General features: G+C 36.9%; 1 long non-coding RNA gene across 1 annotated transcript in view; it reads right to left on the bottom strand.

The window, feature by feature from the left end:
• The window catches only part of LOC112407397 (uncharacterized), a 65,464-nt gene extending 62,971 nt beyond the window's left edge, over positions 1–2,493 (bottom strand). Inside the window, exon 1 of the long non-coding RNA XR_003004738.1 lies at positions 2,411–2,493. This is a non-coding gene — a long non-coding RNA (uncharacterized LOC112407397). The remainder of the gene's footprint in view (positions 1–2,410) is intronic.
• Positions 2,494–19,969: the final 17,476 nt, after the last annotated feature.

Here is a 19,969-nt window from a genome sequence, read left to right as displayed (position 1 = left end):
TTCTATGTCTTTGAGCTTTATAAAATAGTATTATAAGTACAGTTTTATATAACTAATTTTTTTATTAGTTAACTAAGTTTATTATTAGTTAACTAATTATGTTCCCAATATTCATCCCTGTTGTTGTTTGAAGTTGTAGTTTTAATCCTGCACAGTAGTCATTTATTCATTTCCTGTCAATAGGCATTTAGGTTTTTCCATTGTTTTGCTAGTTTGAGCATCATCACTGTGAACATTTTTGTACACATGTCCTAGTGCACATATGCAAGAGGTCCCCTTGGGCTACACTGTCCAATACAGTGGTGCCTGACACATATGGCTATTGAGCTTTTGAAATGTGGCTAGTCCAAATTCAGACATGCTGTAAAGTGTAAAATATGTACGAGATTTCAAATATTTAGTATGAAAAATAATGAAAATATTTTTTGAATAATTTAAAAATATTGATTGCATGTTGAATGCTACCTGTTTGAGTATATTGGGTAATATGACATATATTATTAAAATTAATTACCTGTTTATTTTACTTTTTTAATATGGCCACCAGAAATTTTAAAATTACAGATTTGGCTTGCATTATGTTTTTACTGGACAGCACTAGTCTGTAGCAATACTGTTCAAAGTGTGTTTCCCTGACCAATAGCATCAGCATCATACAGAAATTCAGAATCTCTGGACCCAACCCAAACCATCTAAATGATTGCAGCAAAACAGAATTCAACAAGAAAAAAAGGAAAAAGGAAAGAAAAGCAAAGGAAAGGAAAAAACACAGAATCCAGGAAAGAGGAAAGAAGTGTAGTGTACAGAGTACCAGATCAAAGCCGAACACAGAGACCTTGGAGAAAGGTTTCTAAAAAAACACACATGATTAGAAAGAAATAGAGGGAATACTTACTATAAATAGTACATAAAAAGGAATAATTAGCAACTTCAGGGAAAAGAGAAGCAGCAGCAGAAGTGGAGTGGAATCATATTCACTCTTGGGTCTTTAATGAACAGTATTTATACACAATTATAAGAAGAGCTGTTGGTGGGGTAGGATGGGGGAGACTGTATCCATTTGTTACAAAGTGGAGCATCAAAGAGATCTTCCATAATTGAGGGAACATTCTCTAACCTCATTTTCTAGAGGTTAACGCATTACCTACAGATATAATGGGACATTTTGAAAAAGGAACTGAATCTCAAAAAAAAGTGTGTATCTCCAACATGGGAGGAGGGGAGCTAGAGGTCTGGCAAAAAAGGAGATAAATTTCATTTGTCTGGCAAAAGATAATCAATGGCTAAAATGATGGATGGAGAACTAGCTGGATGAATATTATTTTCCAAAAGAAAAAGCTAAAGAGATAAAAGCACTCACTTCTGAGAGTAGGAAAAGGGGAGGAAAATCATTGCTTGTAATTAATTTTAAAGACCACTTTATAAAAATTTAAAAAAAACTTACTAGATATAATACTTAGCTATAGCCATATACTAATATAGTATCTATAGTTATATACTATAGATATATACCACTTAGATGTAGTTCACAGTAGTCAGTTACTATATTACCTTCTTTTTGTTGACATATATTTGTAGTTTTCTCAGGTTTCTTCAAGTTTAATTTTTTATGACAAGCATATGTTTATTTTTTTAAATGTATGTATTATGTATCAATATACCATCCCCTATCTTTACAGTTTGACAGTATTTTTGATACTATTTATCTTAGCTATTGATTTTTAATAAGGCAAAAAATCCTTCACATCTAATATTGTTTTCTTATGTAACAAGACTCTAGAAAAGATTTAAGGTGTAGCTTAAGCAATACTACAAAATTTATGTCAAAAGAGCATTTAAAGGTATATAAATGCAAGCACACAATAAAGAAAATGTTCTAGGAAAAGAATGGAACTGTGCTTGAAGAATGTGATAGGAAAAGCAATGTTTAACTAATAAACTGATTACATAATATATTCCCTGAAAGAGAGGAATTATTTTAAAGTTTAGGAACACCTCACAGCTTCTCCCATTTTTGCAATGAGTATTTCTAGTGTTTTAATTCTCCCTTAATTTTTTGCAATCATTGATGAATGTCAGCTGTACTCAGATACGCAGCTCAAGGCCCTCATGTATCAATGAGATTTGCAAAACTCTGCCAACAAAATTCTTGTTGTGAGATTTATGGCACTGGATAATTGTTTTCTTTTGGGTTAGCATGCTATTTATGCAGATTATTTTAGTTTGATCTTATTCAAAACTGGAAAATGTGGTAAACCAGACCAGGAATGCAAACAGACTATTTTTGAGGTCTTTATACCAGAAAATTAGCTTAACTTTTGTTCAAATCTAGATGTAAGTTTTGGTTGTACTATAGTTTACGTGCCTAAATTATTGAAAATAAGTGTAGTAAGCTCACACTATGGCCCACCTGTAAAGAGCTGATTCACAGAGCACACTCCATGCCTGTGCTTGCAGCTTTCAAGTCTGGGCCACTCCTGCTATGAGTCCTGAAAACACCTGGAGCAATGACATTCAAATAAATGGAGAAAGTGATCAATGATTACAACCCGTGAGATTATTTGTCAATAATTCATGTATGATTATAATCTCAAAAAAACACAGCAGTGATGGCATCAAGTTGTGGATTTAATTTAAAGTATAAAATAAAAAGTACCTCTTTGTATTACTAAGCATAGCAACTACAAGCCAATATAGAAACCTTTAGATTTGGGATCACCTCATCTTTTCAGACAGCTTTTGGTTTTACTCTTGTTTTTGTCTGGAAATTGACAAGAATATACATTCTACGTGATCCTGATTTTAGTGCCGAGTCTATTCATGAGGCACCTCAAGTCGAGAGCAATGTATATCTGGCCAGTTTTTTATCAAAGTGAAAAATTCCAGTGACTGTTTTTGTGGAATAAGATCCTTTGGTAGTGCTATAGAACTTTAGAGACAGAAGATAGCTATCGTATAATTTACACAAACTCTATCTCATCATTTTTCGGAAGACTAATCTAAACCAGAAATTAAGGAAGTTGCTACCATCAGAGAACCAATGGTCTGAAACTTCAAACATGCTTTTCCTAACTGATAAAGTATGTGTACTTATCCTTTAAGAGCTTTAGGTAAATTCTGAGTCTGGAGGCAGACACATCTATCAACTGAAGAGAAAAAAAAAAAATCCCCAGTTGTTCAATTCAAGGAATTGAGGGATTACTGAACCATCAATAAACTGACTTGCTGGGATTATAGATGAACCGTTTACTGACTATCCCGCGCTTTTCAGCCATGTAGATAGCTCCCGACAGATCTGGTTTATAAAACAATAGACTCCTTATTCTGGGGAAAACAGCTGCAAGAGCTCTTCAAGAGATGGGTGGTATTCTGCTTTGTTTAAAATATTCAAACTTTATATGAAGGAAAAGACAATGTTTTATTGTTTAACAATACATTATGGAACAATTGCTGTTTCAGGGCATTCTCTATAATAGGAGTCTGTAGATTTTCTACAGGGTTTTTTATTCATTAATTGAAAGCAGGACATTGGCCATGGTGATTTACATCTCTGAATTCCTTTTGAAATTGACTTGTACAGTCTTTTTAATCCTTTAACTCAGTTAACCAGGGAGTTAGAGACACCCTGTTGTTTTACTTCTGAATGTCTTAAAATTATGTGTAGGGCTTAAATTATTTCAATTTTAGAACATGGAACATGAACAAACTTTAAATCTCAATGTTCCTTTGGCTATCAGAAGTTTAATGAATAAAAAAATTCACATAAAATTAACTTATTCACTTTGAACATGTCTCCTTTGAGTATAAAAATATATTTAATGCTTCAGACTAATGTGACATAATGATGCATACGCTATTACTGATATGTAAAATTTGCCTTTTATACTCTTTTTAAAGGAAAATTGAGATTCATATCTCATAATGATGTTATAAATTAAAATCATTTTATATGTATGGCTATTTTCTGAGAGTTAGCAAATAAACTAACTGACAAGCAAAGAGAAAAATTATACCGAGCCAACTATCTTTGTTAAGTATGGTGGCCATAATCAAAGGAAAGGGAATAAGCTTGAGAAACTGATCATATTCCATTTAAACTGTGATGTTTTCTCAAAGGAAAAACATAAAACTCTCCCAACAGATCATTTAGTTATGGAAATTAACTCTCTCTTGCTCTCTGTACTCTCTCTCACTCTCCCTCCCACCCCCACTCCCTTTGGTTTGTTTGTTCACCAAATTGCTTATAAGCCCAATTAGGTCTTTCTTCTTCTCCTTTCTCCTGGCAGAGACAGACTCTTCTCTCAGGTTAATTTTTCCACAAGGACAACCTCCACATCTTCAGGCATGTAACTGACTCTACGCCTGCTCTAAAGTCTATTGCAAGAAGGTTTGTTTACTGTGCTCTACAGCCTCCCCTCTTCATCCTCTGTGACTAATTGAAGCCATCAGATCCTGTTTCCTGAGGCTCCTGGTATGCTCTGAACTTGGCTTATTCCCTCCAAAGTTTGGCCTTGTTTTTCCCTTTCTTGTATCCCAAGGTATAATAAAACACCTTCAACTACTTTTCTTTCTCTATAAGGCTCTATTTGCTGCCAGAACTTTAGGTATTATAAAAAGCAGTATGTAGCAATAAGCCAGGAAACTAAAATATCTTAGAGGCCCATGTCTCTTATAAAATGTAATTTTTCCAGAATAAACACATCAGATTGATTTGTGTCAACAGTAATATCATAGCGTGCTAAGAATAGTTTGATACTTACAAACTCATTTTAACTATTTAGAGGCCATCACAAAATTGAAATTATAGCCCTACCTCCTATTAAATGAGTAAAATAAATTATATAAATTATTTAAATTAATGTATGTTTTATTTCTGATTATTAAAAAATATTTTTATTGAAACTTGTAAAATCAAAGCTGTTTAAGATGGAGAGCTTCACTACTTGAAGATAACAGGAATAAAGATAATTTTATGAACCAAGCCAAGCACCACTCTGTGCACAGAGTAAACAATAATTACCAGAGACAAAGTAGATTATAGTCTAGTCAGTTTAGAAGACAGTTAGACATGAAAACCTACAACTGTAGATAGACAAAGGCAGTGAGGGATGAAAAAAAAGAGCTGAGGGAAAATGCCCTTTTAAGATGGCACATTCAATACCAGAAAGAGCACAGGAGAGGCTGACAGAACTTAAAACCTCACTGGTCACCTAAACAAAAATCCTATGAGAGACCCTTGGAAAAAGGAGGTTAAGTCTCTGCGTTGAGAGAAAACAGCAGCCTACAGTAGGAGAGGGCTAGGGAAAGACAATATGGAATATGAGGACAGGTAGAAAGTTCCCCTTGTGCCTTATTCTAACCCCTTCCCTCCATATTGTCCTGGTTGAGGACAACCCAGAAGTTCCTAGTAGAATGGTCTGAGCAGGGTAGCCCTCTTTCCATGGTAACCACAAATGTTGTCTGGGGTTTGTCAGTCCAGAACTCAGGGTACTCATAGCCCCACAAACAGCTCCCCACATGTACAAAGCTTCCAAAAGCCTCCAGGAGGAGCAGCCACTCAGGACTAGGCTTTTGTTCCTTGTATTAGGTAAACGTTACAAATCGTGAAAGATGATATTTGTAATGTAGTGGGGTTCTCCACCGTGACTGCACATTAGAATCCCCAGGGGTGGTGAGACTTAAAAAAACTACCAGTCATCCAATCAAAAAATGGGCGCAAGATCTAAATAGACATTTCTCCAAAGAAGACATATAGATGGCCAAAAAGCACATGAAAAGATGCTCAACATCACTAATTATTAGATAAATGCTAATCAAAACTATAGTGAGATATCAACTCACACCGGTCAGAATGGCAATCATCAAAAAATATACAAACATGTGTTTGCTGGAAATCTGTATATATTCTTTGGAGAAATGTCTATTTAGGTCTTCCACCCATTTTTGGATCGGGTTGTCTGTTTTGTTGATATTGAGCTACATGAGCTACTTGTATATTTTGGAGATTAATCCTTTGTCAGTTGCTTCATTTGCAAATATTTTCTCCCATTCTGAGGGTTGTATTTTCGTCTTGTTTATGGTTTCCTTTGCTGTGCAAAAGCTTTTAAGATTCGTTAGGTCCCATTTGTTTATCTTTATTTCCATAAAGATTGCCAACAAACACATGAAAGGATGCTCAACATCACTAATTATTAGAAAAATGCAAATCAACACCACAATGAGGTATCACCTCGCAACGGTCAAAATGGCCATCACCAAAAATCTACAAACAATAAATGCTGGAGAGGGTGTAGAGAAAAGGGAACCCTCTTGCACTGTTGGTGGGAATGTCAATTGATACAGCCACTATGGAGAACAGTATGGAGGTTCCTTAAAAAACAAAACATAGAACTACCATATGACCCAGCAATCCCACTACTGGGCATATACCCTGAGAAAACCATAATTCAAAAAGAGTCACGTACCACAATGTTCATTGCAGCTCTATTTACAATAGCCAGAACATAGAAACAACCTAAGTTTCCATCATCGGATGAATGGATAAAGAAGATGTGGCACATACATACAACAGAATATTACTCAGCCATAAACAGAAACGAAATTGAGTTATTTGTAGTGAGGTGGATGGACCTAGAGGCTGTCATACAGGGTGAAGTAAGTCAGAAAGAGAAAAACAAATACTGTATGCTAACACATATATATGGAATCAAACAAAAATGTTTATAGGGCTTCCCTGGTGGTGCAGTGGTTGGGAGTCTGCCTGCTGATGCAGGGGACGCAGGTTCGTGCCCCGGTCCAGGAGGATCCCACATGCCGCGGAGCGGCTGGGCCCATGAGCCATGGCTGCTGAGCCTGTGCGTCCGGAGTCTGTGCTCCGCGGCAGGAGAAGCCACAGCAGTGAGAGGCCCACGTACCACAAAAAAATTTTAAAAAAAAAAATGTTTATGAAGAACCTAGCGTGTGGACAGGAATAAAGATGCAGGTGTAGAGAATGGACTTGAGGACACAGGGAGGTGAAAGTGTAAGCTGGGATGAAGTTAGAGAGTAGCAGTTACATATCTTCATTACTAAATGTAAAATAGATAGTGGGAAGCAGCCGCATAGAACAGGGAGATCAGCTCTGTGCTTTGTGACCACCTAGAGGGGTGGGATAGGGAGAATGTGAGGGAGGCACAAGGGGGAGGGGATATGGGACTATATGTATACATATAGCTGATTTACTTTGTTATACAGTGGAAACTAACACAACATTGTAAAGCAATTATACTCCAATAAAGATGTTAAAAAATTATACAAACAATAAAGCCTGGAAAGTATGTGGAGAAAAGGGAACCCTGCTACACTGTTGGTGGGACTGTAAACTGGTACAGCCACTATGGAGAACAGTATGGAGGTTCCTTAAAAAACTAAAAATAGAGCTACCATATGATCCAGCAATCCCACTCCTGGGCATATATCCAGAGAAAATCATAATTCGAAAAGATACATGCACCCCAACGTTCATTGCAGCGCTATTTACAACAGCCGGGTCATGGAAGCAACCTAAATGTCCATCAACAGAGGAATGGATAAAGAAGATGTGGTACATATATACAATGGAATATTACTCAGCCATAAAAAAGAATGAAATAATGCCATTTGCAGCAACATGGATGGACCTAGAGATTGTCATACTGAGTGAAGTAAGTCAGACAGAGAAAGATAAATATCATATGATATCACTTATATGTGGAATCTAAAAAAAGAGCACAAATGAATTTATCTCAAAAACAGAAATAGAGTTACAAATGTCAAAAACAAACTTATGGTTACTGGGGAGTAAGGAGGGGAGGGATAAATTGGAAGAATGTGATTGACATATACACACTACTATATATAAAATAGATAACTAATCAGGACCTACTGTAGAGCATAGGGAACTCTAAAATACTCTGTAATGGCCCATATGGGCAAAGAATCTGAAAAAGAGTGTATATATGTATAGGTAAAACTGATTCACTTTGCTGTACACCTGAAACTAACACAACATTGTAAATCAACTATACTGCAATAAAAATTTAAAAACCAAAAATAACCAATTCCCAGATCTCATCCTACACCAATTAAGCTGGAGTCCCTTAAGGTGACACTACACCACTGGTACTTCCTAAATATTCCCTAGATGGTAATAATGTGCAGTGAGGGTAGAGAATCATGGGTCCTAAGGCATTCATGGAGAAAACTTAAAAGTTATCTGAGAAAGATCAGAAAAGGAACAAGTCCCCTGACAGGGAGGAAATAGCCAACTATAGTGGACTAGGTTGGAGAGCATTCCAGTTGTTCTGTTCTCTTTCCCACATTGCCCTGAGTTTGGCCAATCCAGAAGCTGCCATCAGGGTAGCCTGAGAAAGGTGTTACCTTCTCCATTGTAGTCACAAACTTCAGCTGGTGTTAGCTGGCTGGCCATGGAACTCAGGGTATTCAAAGTCTCACACATATACACACAGGCACATGTGCACAAGAAAATACAAAACAAGATGGCAGATATAAGAGTAATCAGAGCTAATAAATGGGTAAGAGTCAAATATAAGTGCGTGAACACAATCAAAAGATAGAGCTTCTCATATTCGTTTAAAAAGAAGGTCCCATGGTATACTGTTTACAAGAAAAATAAAACAACAGGACATAGAAAGCATGAAATCAAAGAACAACAATGTACATAAAACATACAGGATAAAAATGCCAATGTAACAATTTTAACGTAAGACTAAATAGAATTTAAAGTGAAAAACATCATAATGGACAAAAAGATATTTCAAACTGTTTAAAGTCACAACATATCAAAGAAATATAACAACTACTTAGTAAGGGCATTTACTATTGAGTCAGACACTGTGCTAGGCCCTCACCTAGCAATAAAAAACTTGTTTATTACAAGAGTAAGGTGTTTTTTTTTCCCCCAGAGGAGACCTCCAAGGCAGTCAGACCCTTGAGAAAACACCCGAGAACTCAAATAACTCAGGAGTTCTCTTTAATCTGACGTGTTGTGCCTTGATGCATGTATCTTTTCCTATGGTTTGGTATTTCTAACCTAATCCCTCCAATTATCCAGCAAAAAAAATAAGATATTTTATTTAGACCTTTTTGCAAGTCACCATTCTTTCCTCCAGGTCTAGTGACTTCCACTTTAGCTCTTAAGACTTTCCAGTACATGAAAATTACATACCTCCAGGGCTCCTGAGACTGCACAATGAGAAACAAAAGACATTCCACAGTGACTAGAGACCCTGGGAGGTCTGGCAGTGTTTGTTTCACATCCACCCTGAAAAGTTTCCCAGTCTGGGAGCTGCACATTGGTACCAGGACCCAGATGAAATTCATTATTTTTACCAAGGTGAGAATATTCTTGATAAAGAGATTAAAAAAAAACAAAAATAAAACAAGCAAAAGAAAAACCCAACTGACCAAGTTTAAATTTGATTTCCTTTGGGGATTATTATGCAAAGCAAAATTTTATAGTAGACAAGTATTTCAAGGTTGCTGTAGTTGGCAAGAAGAGAAGAAATAGACGTGGAATCAAATTCATGGGACATGCAGCTTAATGAGAGCTCTAACTGGTTATAAAATTTGAAGTCCAACTTGCAGTGGATAAACTTACATATTCTCAGCCAATTATAAAACAGACCTCAGCTTCCTGATCTGGAAAGGGGGTAAATGCTGAGTAGTAACTGCTTTTTTTTTTTTTTTTAAAGTACTTAGCTGAGTTTTACACAAAATAGGGTTGGTTTCAAAAATAATCAGTTTAGACATCAGGTGTGTGTTTCTTAAGTTCCCTTGGCAGGCCCAAGTGGCATCACAAATTCAATGTACTGAAGCTTGACCTTCTTCATGCAGGAAGGCAGGCCAGGATACGTCAACTCACCAAAACAGCATATTATTCTTGGAGGTATAAAATATTTGTTCTGAAGCTACAATCATATTAAAATCTCCTTCAGTTCGAATTTTCAGTGTTCCTAGTGGGACATGTGATGAAGCGCTATCGTCTTGGCACACTGAGTAACTGCCTCTGGAATCTCTTTGGCCTGGATGTCAGTATGACTTGGTCCTGTTTTGCTTCACCTTTGATAGGCATCTGGGAATGAGGTCATGACTCTACTTTCTCCTCTTGTGACTCACATACGTGAGGCCTAGTTTCTAAAGAATAGATCTCTGATTGCATGTTTAAGTTATTCAGGAATCTGAGGATCTAAGGACATTTGGCAAAAGCTTAGAGACAGAGTCATAAGAAATTCTGTTATTGTTCCATTTAAATACAACTCAAAAATATATTCAGGATAAATGCCACACAATTAGTGATTCTGAAAGGTCAGAAAGATGGCATGTATATGAAAAAGGGAAAGAAAGCAAGACATTATGCAACAATAAAATGAAGGCTCAGTCTCTGAGATCAGATGTTTAAAGCAAAACATACATTAAAATCTGCAAAGGAAAAAGAAGTTCTCTTTTTGTGTAGTCTTCCCCGCATAACATCCAGATGGACCAACCTCATTCCATCCTGGTGGAAATCAACTTCATCAACTCTTCCACTAAAGCTAAACTGGTCATATTGCAGTGAATGATGGACTCTCTCTACACCGAGTACACCTTCCTGTATGACTTACTGTGTAATGACTGAACTTGAGAAACTGAGGCAGAAGTATCAAGTGGCTCTAAGGAAGGCCAAGGTTCTGAGATGTGAAGGATTCTCAGGCATACACAAAAGAACTTATGTAGCTGACTGCTTACTACTAAGAGTAACTCAGGACAACTGTGGCAACTGTTGACCTTGATCTTAAGTAAAAATGCCTAGAGTCCCTACTGCACACATTTCTAAGCATAGGTACTGCATCAACGGGGTGCTGTAGGATCACAGAGGGGCTTGGTTTTGACTTTTATATGAGAGTTTCTCTCTCTTCCTTCAATTTCCTCTGATGCATCATGCAATTGCAAGATTTATTATCCCAGAAGTATGACTAGTTTCTCCTAAATTGTCAAGAAAACCCTAGAAGCAGAGAATTACAGATAAAGCACACATCTTGAAGATTACGCCAATTCTCTTATATTAAGGAGAAAACACTGAACTCTAGAGGTTAAGTGAAAATACTAGCTGATGCCCAGGTTTCCTTGTCCTAATCTGGCACTAAGGCTACTACTAATGAAAATGATTCCCACCACTAGTCAGAAAAATGTAATAGTTATGCTTCTTCAAGTCCAAAACTTGGTATAAAAGGAGGAAATTTCCAGCAGCCCTAATACTTTGCACATTCTCCCCCAGTTGCCCCCAACTGTCATTCACAGGTCAATGGTCTCATTTTCTTAATCCATCTGTTTGGAGTATACTCTGATTATAGAAATAAAATATGTTCAAACTCTGAAGGCTGGTTTAAAAGAGTCCATAATTGTTGGTAAATCTGAAGTAATAAATGAAGGAATTTTGACACAATCCAGCTGCTAGCACCATGGTTGCATAAACTTGCTTGGTTTCTTATTACATCTTTCTAGCTCCAGGAAGAAAAATGCCATCATGTTTCTAGAGTTTATAGCTATTAAAAACAAGAAAATGTTTTATCTGAAGAGTAAAATGAGATTCATGGGTAAGAATTATTTAACTCTGAAGAATTACTTACACAAGAACTATTGAGTTTAGCTGAAAAGCACGCATCAATTGGAATTCACATAATAACATGAGTTATAACTGAACTTTCATAGTCCTCAATTTGTATAAATAAAAGTAACAGTGATGAAGGCTTTGAAAAAGTTAGGAAGGTTGGGCTTCCCTGGTGGCACAGTGGTTAAGAATCCACCTGCCAATGCAGGTGACACGGGTTCGAGCCCTGGTTCGGGAAGAGCCCACAAGCTGCAGAGCAACTAAGCCCGTGCACCACAACTACTGAGCCTGCACTCTAGAGCCCGCAAGCCACAACTACTGAAGCCCGCGCGCCTAGAGCCCATGCGCCACAACAAGAGAAGCCACCACAATGAGAAGCTCGTGCACTGCAATGAAGAGCAGTCCCCGCTCGCCACAACTAAAGAAAGCCTGGGCGCAACACCGAAGACCCAAAGCAGCCAAAAAAAAAAAAAGTTAGGAAGATTGCTATAAAGGACTCAGGTCTAGAAAATGGGTTGCCCACCTTTGGGCCAGCTGTAATGAATGGAGCTACTGCCATCATCATGTCCACTGTACTTCTGGGGCTGACCCACTCCAGCAATCAATTGTATGGCCACAGAGACTTCGGATATGGTATACCATTTGCTAATGTCATCTTATGGTTTACATATGTGCCATCTTGGATAGGTTGGGATACAAGAACAAAAAAAGGTAAGAATGGGTGGGTAGAAAGGTTAACTGCAGTTGCCATAAGTAAAACTAATTAAAACAACCACATAATAATAACTAGGGTCACCATACATCCTGGTTTTCCTGGGGTGATCCTATTTTAAGCCCCGTATTCTGTCTGGTTTGGCATTTGTCCAATACAAAATTTCTGGGCTTGGTTATAAATTATGTTGTTCTAATAATAGTTGAAAATATTTTAGTGCTTATTACATGCCACCAAGTATAAAGATGTATATCATCTCATTTAATCCTCTTAACAACACTGTGGCATAAATTATTATTATACCCATTTTATAGATGAAGAAAGTGAGAATAGAATTTGTGTGACTCGAAATGTCATGCAATGGACCCAGGATTGCTGACTCTGGTTCTTACACTGTAACCTCTTAACCACCTCACGGCAAATTCACATTTCCTAGGCCTTGTAGAGTTATGTATTTAATGTGTAAATGATGGTAAGTTTCCATAACCAAACCACAAATTTAGTAAGTTGCCTGTTTTTAACCTAAGTGCCAAATAGGATTGTGTTGCTGCTTATAAGGCCATGAAGGGGTTGTAAAAAGCAGACAGTTCCTTTAGCAAGTCTGAAATATAAAACCCAAAGCCTACCCCATGGAACCTTAAGAGATAAATTAAGCAGAAATTATGAAAACGCATTTTACAGAGTAAAGACCTATATATTGATTTTCTTGCTGTCAAGTGTTGACACAGACTGAAATTCAACCATGTTCAGGTAATACCTTTAGAGATGATAGGTTAAGACTGAGTTATTGGAGTAAGGTGGGTGTTGGCGTGGCAGTGAAGAGAGTGGGCATGTGATACTTGTTCAGGGTGATATTAGAGAGAAGACTCCTCAGAGTACGCTGGAACCCCATGGCCTAAGGATGAGTTTGAACCAGTTGGGTAATTTTTGCCTTTTTTATGACAGATGGGCAAAATCTCCAAACCACATAAATCTTTTGAAATAGCATTTGCTGCAAATTAAAGAATTTTTTTTTTTTTTTATTAACGGCACATCCTAAAGTCTGGCAATATTTTCCCTTCAGGCAGAAGTCCCCATTAACCAGCACTGTATTTCCTGAGGTCTACAATTTCCATTCATGAAGAATATCTTAAAATATCTTCTAATTCATTAAGAATTATACTGAAAGCAATGCTATTGGCCCTATTTATCTGAAATATTAATATCTGAAGACACATGTAGAGTAACTGTGTGTTATTAAGAATATTTGAGTGATTTGAACCTTGCATTCTCCAATCTACTGATTAAGGAGTATTCACTGCACATGTGGACAAGATTTCAGTACCACAAGATGTTTCTGTGTTTTGCTTTTGTTGTTGTATTTTGTTTTTTAAAGTAGCATATGCATATACAGGTGAACAACTTTTGGTAGCCTTGCAAATCTTGCTTTGCAAAGCTTCAATATCAAGGAAAAATTTACATTTTATTTGCACAACGGATTGAAGTATGCCTTCCATTATTGAGTGTAGGTTGTTCATATCTGTATGACAATTGCGTCAGAAAATTACAGCAGGCAAAATGTGCTAAGGATCCTATTTCTAGTAGGTCAGTGATGGCACACAGAGTATTCAATATGAGTGGCTGAAATCACTTAATGTTCCTTTTGGCAGGGGGCATTGGAAAGTGCTCACTGCTATACTGCCATGTTGGTGCACTCTCCAGAGAGGTTGGTAAACTTGCCAGAGAGATCTGAGCTCAATACATGGTTATATAACCATTTTAAAACTCTACTGAAAAACATTTGAATTAAAAGATAAACTCTGATGAGCTCCAGTTAAGTTTCTATAAATGTAATCTTTCTGATAAAAGTATAGCTTTTCATGACTTCTTTTAGTAATCTATAATTTGAGTGTAAAATATATGTGGGCTATATATATATAAATAACATTTTACACTTTATAAACTTTATATCTAAATTTTATTTGGAAAGATTTGTCATTTTTATCTCCCAAAATACACACACATACCGCGACCACACGTACACACACATTCACAGTGTGTATTCCTCACTTTGCACAGTATGGGACTGTAAAAATGACCATATAAGCTGAAACTGTGTAAAGTGATCTTAATAACAATTAAAAAGGAAAGTTACAATTCTTTGGTGACCTTTAAAAATTTTGTCAGAACATTAAAAATTCTGTTAATGTTAGTTTAAAATGTATTAAAACATTTTTGATGTAAAATTATTATTTACTTAAACTATAATTTTAACCACTAGAAATACTGAGAATTAGAGTGTTTTATGTAAAAAATAAAACTTATCAAGTGGTTGTTTGAACAGTGCTTGCCTTCTGCTTGCCATATAACAGGATACAGAGCTACTTTTTTTTCTAAGCCTTGGAAAACCATCATACCTCTCTCCAACTTTGAATATGCTTCTGACATTTTATCCTTTGTGCTTTCAGTATTGTGAAATAACTCCAGGAGTTCCTTTCATGTGAAGTGTTTTGCCTGTATTGTTCCTCGGGACAGTCGTCATCCTTTTTTTCATAACCACACTCTTCATTTATGTCAAGTTCCCCTTTATTAAGTTCTCCTGGCTGCCCATCTAGACTCTCTCCAATCGGGGCCCCATCAACATGCCCAGGTTCGCTGTTTCTTTATACCTCCATTTTTTCCCAATTCATATTTCACTTCCAGCATTATCATTCATCATTTGTTTGCTACACTTCAATCTTTGTTGGCCAATTTCCTCTTCTGGATATCCACTTTTGTAAAATGTCATGTGGGTTTTATCATTGGGAGTCAAGGAGGTAACTGAACTATACCCTTTGCTGTCTGTGGGTGAACCAAATAATAGATGTGCAGTGACCAATCACTGATAGACTTTGAAAGAAGTGATGTGGTCAGTCAGTCCCTGATCATAAAGGCATCTGTTATTTATGTAGTGATTTGTGCACTGAGAGCTAGCCTCCAAGTTTGTACCTAATACAATTACTCACAGCTAATACAGTGATCATTGAAATTTGAAGTGTTGTTGGTAGACTGGTGTTATTTACTAAATCGTGGCAACTGGTATTTGTGCTCATGAGAACAGTGCAAAGGAATGCCTGTAAATTCCTCCCTTTTCCATCATTATACCTTGAGTTATGCTCTGATGTCAAACATCTAAATATAATAAATGTTGAAGCAAATGAATCTTGACTAGGGTGGATATAAATGACTCTTCCTTGGGACACACATAAAGCACTCAGCGTTGAGCCAATGTGGTTGCTGGAAAGGCCAATTAGAAATGTACTCTGCTGACATGTTATCTGAAGGCTCTGGAACAATTAAAAATCCAACCATACATAACAGAGGCACGGCCATAAAAAGCGGGCAGAGTGGCATGGTGAATGGCCTCGGCTATTCAAAATCCACCCTTGGGCTGTTTACAGGCTCACAAATCTTGATTAGGGAAGGAAAACTCTTTAGTGGAATTGTTCGAAATGACAATTAATGTGAAAGTGATGTATAAAATAGATTGCAGTGTTGTGGGAAGGTGTGTGTTTAAAGGCCACATTATTCATTATTTTAATAGGGTCCAGAATTACTCCTGGGAAAGAGTTATTGAGGCAATGACAGTGGTGAGAGAGAGAGACTATTACAGAGGTACAGGAGCATGGACTTGTCACTAGGAGATAAATACGGAGAAAGGAGTCGTTTGGAGACAACTACAGTTTCAAGCTCAAGAGATCTGCAGAAACCTGAAGAGCTGATCTTCACAAGATACCAGTAATGTTTAATGTAGCTCATTTGAAGAAGATAAAAAGAAAACTGCTAGGGTCTCTCAGTCAGTCCCACATGTTGTCCTTCATGGTCATTCACCTATATTGCCGAGTCCCTTAATTTATAGCCTATTATAAAAAAATAAAAAGCAGGTGACAAGATTTTCTCCTTTAAACTTTTTTCATCTAGCATAGTTTGTACAAGATTTTCCCTTTCTCATAAATGTGGAGATAATTCTATGTATATATATATATAATACATATATATAAATATATATATGATGTAATAAAGAACACAAAAAATAGATTTTATTTGTTTTATCACTGGGTTTTCTGCATGAATATTTAAAATATTTAGGTGTACTTAAATTCTTTTGTTATCTTCATTTTGGTGAGAAAATTCTTAGTAATAGGGGCAACAAATCAAAGATTTCCAATCGTCCCACATCACAGTTTGGAAAATCAGAAGCATTTTGTGCACATTTTTAGTTTTTCTTAGTCTATTTGTCCTCAGTGATCATATGTTCCTCATATTCTGAGCCTCGCAAATGCCATAGTACCTCTTGCATTTGTCTCACAACGTGTTTGCCAACTTTTGTCTGTGAGGGAAAGCTTTTATAAATGCCAAGTGGTTCTGGCATAACTGTTCAAATGCAGAGAACGTATGATATAAGCTGAGCCAGGGGGAAAAAAAGGATTTAAAAAGGAGAGTGAATACTTGGTAATATTAGAACAATATTGCCAATAGAGGATTATTGATGCTCTTGTTACTGCAATCCGGTTTGCCTCACAGCCATAGTATATTCTTTTATAAATCAGGCATAAAAACATTATGCATGGTTATCTTTCTTACCCAGAGGTTCTAGTTTAATGCAACCTATAGTAGATTCCACTGTGGCTTGTAGGGGTCTCTTATGTGATTTGCTACAGTAGACAAGGCTTTTCTGCCAATACAAACAATGAAATGGTATCAGCATGCCAATGGACAGAACTGAGGTCCAGTTTTGATTCTGCCTTTCACACAGCCCTATGATCTTGAAAAAGTAAGAGAACCACACTAAGACACAGATCCTTCATGGATAATCTGGGATAAGAAAAATTCTTAAGTCAGAGGTTTTGTCATTAAAGTTAAGGAAAGAATAAAGTCTTACTGTATAAACTTATAAATCATACAAACATAAAGCTTTACTGTTATTATCTATAAAACACTACTCTTTATAATGGAAAATACGTAATGTATTAAGAGCCTTCATGTTTCTCGAACTCTTTCGTATACCTTTTGCTAGTAGTGGTAAAATAAGCAGTAGGATCAACAGAGAGAAAACAATAGAGTATTAAAAAATTTTTGGCTAAGAGTTAATGAACTATCTCACATTAAGTCCTTGAGCAGTGCTGGACAAAATAAAGACTGTGGAGGAGTATGTTGCTGGCTGGGCTTCAAGACTCATGCTTTAATTTCTGAATGAAATATTAAAATACTGCTGCCAGTTCCTATTCTAACATACCAAAGATCAAGTGTTAGTGGTTCCAGGGCAGAGCACAATTCTGCATTGACATTCCTAAAGCAGGCAATAAAAGGTTTTTTTTTTTTTTTTTTTCCAGTACGCGGGCCTCTCACTGCTGTGGCCTCTCCAGTTACAGAGCACAGGCTCCGGATGCGCAGGCTCAGCGGCCATGGCTCACGGGCCTAGCCGTTCCGCGGCATGTGGGATCTTACCAGACCGGGGCACGAACCCGTGTCCCCTGCATCGACAGGCGGACTCTCAACCACTGCGCAACCAGGGAAGCCCATAAAAGTTTTTTTTATATATTGTTTTTCAGCATTCTCAAATATAGCAAATTTTATATTGAAGGAAAAAAAAATGTGGCCAATAAACTTTTTGTCCTCCTAGAAATTTCTGAGGAAGTAAAGAGGAGGACTCACCTTATTGCTTTTTTAATGCATGCTATACCACAGTAATAAAAAGTATGGTACTGGTACAGGGACACATAAAAGTAGGGAAAAGCAAGAATGCCCAGAAGCAGATTTATATTTAGTTAGGGTAGTGTTGTGTGATAGCTGTGACAACAGGGAGCAGTAGGAGAATAGATATTTTTTTACTATAGATAATGTATGACTGCATTTGTAATACTGGCTCTCTATATAGGAAAAACTAAAATTCAACCCCTCTTTCAAATAACATAGAAGAATAAAACCCAGATTAATTAAAAAAAAATATCTAGGACTTCCCTGGTGGCGCAGTGGTTGAGAGTCCGCCTGCCGATGCAGGGGACACGGGTTCGTGCCCCGGTCCAGGAAGATCCCACATGCCGTGGAGCGGCTGGGCCCATGAGCCATGGCCGCTGAGCCTGTGCGTCCAGAGCCTGTGCTCCGCAACAGGAGAGGCTACAACAGTGAGAGGCCCGCCTACCAAAAAAAAGAAAAAAAAAATGGAAAGGTAAAACTATAAGGTAAATAGTAAGAGTATATAAGAAACTATATTGGTGATCTTGGGGTGGAAATTTCTTCAATAAAATGCAAGAGCACAAAACAAAATGCAAAAAAATTAAAAAATAGTATGACTTAACTATATCAAAATTAAAGGTTTCTATTCAATGAAGAATACCACAGATAAAATTGCTAAAGGGGAACCCACTGGAGGAAGTTGTTAGTGATGCCTAAATCAGAGATGTGAATAATGCATGTAACATTAACAAGCACTTCTCATTAATTAGCAAGGAAATCATGGGAAGCACAACAGGAAAATGGTCCAAGGACGTGTATAGGCAAATCACAAGAGGAGATCCTAAGTGGCTTTGATGTAAGAATAACATGATCAACTGATAGTGTAATCAGAGAAATGCCTATGGGGTTCTACTTTTCTCCATAAAAACTAGTACATTTTTTAAGTGCTCAATAATACTAAGTTTTAGGAAATGTATGGGAAATAAAAACCTTTATAAATTGCTAGTGGGAGTGTCAACAAATGCAACCCTTCTGAAAACTAGCACAGCAACCTATCTCTCTGACCCAGCAATCCCACTTCTTAGTGTGTCCACAGGGACTCGCTCCCACAGGCCCAAGGGAGGACATGAATATGGCTGTTAATCAGGGCAATTTCAGGGGGCTGGCGGGGGGGGGGGGGGAAGCTCATATGGTAGAAACAGAGAACAGTATACTATACGGCAATCAAAAACACTGAAGTTGAGGTGCGTGTTTGTGTTTGTGTGTGTTTGTTACAGCTCAGGATGAGTAGGTTCTAAACATATAATGTTAGGTGAAAAAAATTGAGAAAGAAAACAAGAATATAACACAATATCACTTTTCTAAAATAAAATAACATACTGCAATAATATAGAATAGCCCCATACTGAAGTCAGATACTAAACACATTAGATTGGGTTCCTGTAGGTGGGAGAGGCTGAAGAGGAAAAATTAATAACCTCAGATAAAACAGACCAATGATGATAGTTTGCCATGAACTGAAGACTATAATTAGATACACTATATAGAAATGAGACTCATAAAACAAAAAGCAAAAAGCAAGATAAAATGTACCTCAATGAGTTGAAGGTATTGAATTTAAATTTTATGACATTTTAACTTCCCTTAACATTACCATGAACATATCCAAAAGAGAAAGATCATTAATATTTGCAAGTGTAAAAAGTAGCAAGAATAGCAAAATGAGAGGTAATGAGATATTAGTGTTTGATCTGACAATTAAATAACATAGATAAATATCTGAAGATAGTACATGATGACAGTCATGTCTGAAATGGCATGAAGGAATCCAGTACTTAGTGGTAGGAAAACACTTAGAGAAAATGTTAAAACACAAGCAGACATCACCTAGAATTCTACCTCTGCCTTGGCCTTGCACACATTCCCTAAGGTTGACA

The sequence above is a fragment of the Neophocaena asiaeorientalis genome, unplaced genomic scaffold (assembly GCF_003031525.2).
Source record: "Neophocaena asiaeorientalis asiaeorientalis breed wild unplaced genomic scaffold, Neophocaena_asiaeorientalis_V1.1 scaffold125, whole genome shotgun sequence".
Lineage (NCBI taxonomy): Eukaryota > Metazoa > Chordata > Mammalia > Artiodactyla > Phocoenidae > Neophocaena > Neophocaena asiaeorientalis.
Note: the sequence above shows the minus strand (reverse complement) of the source record. Positions and strands in the feature narration are given on the sequence as shown.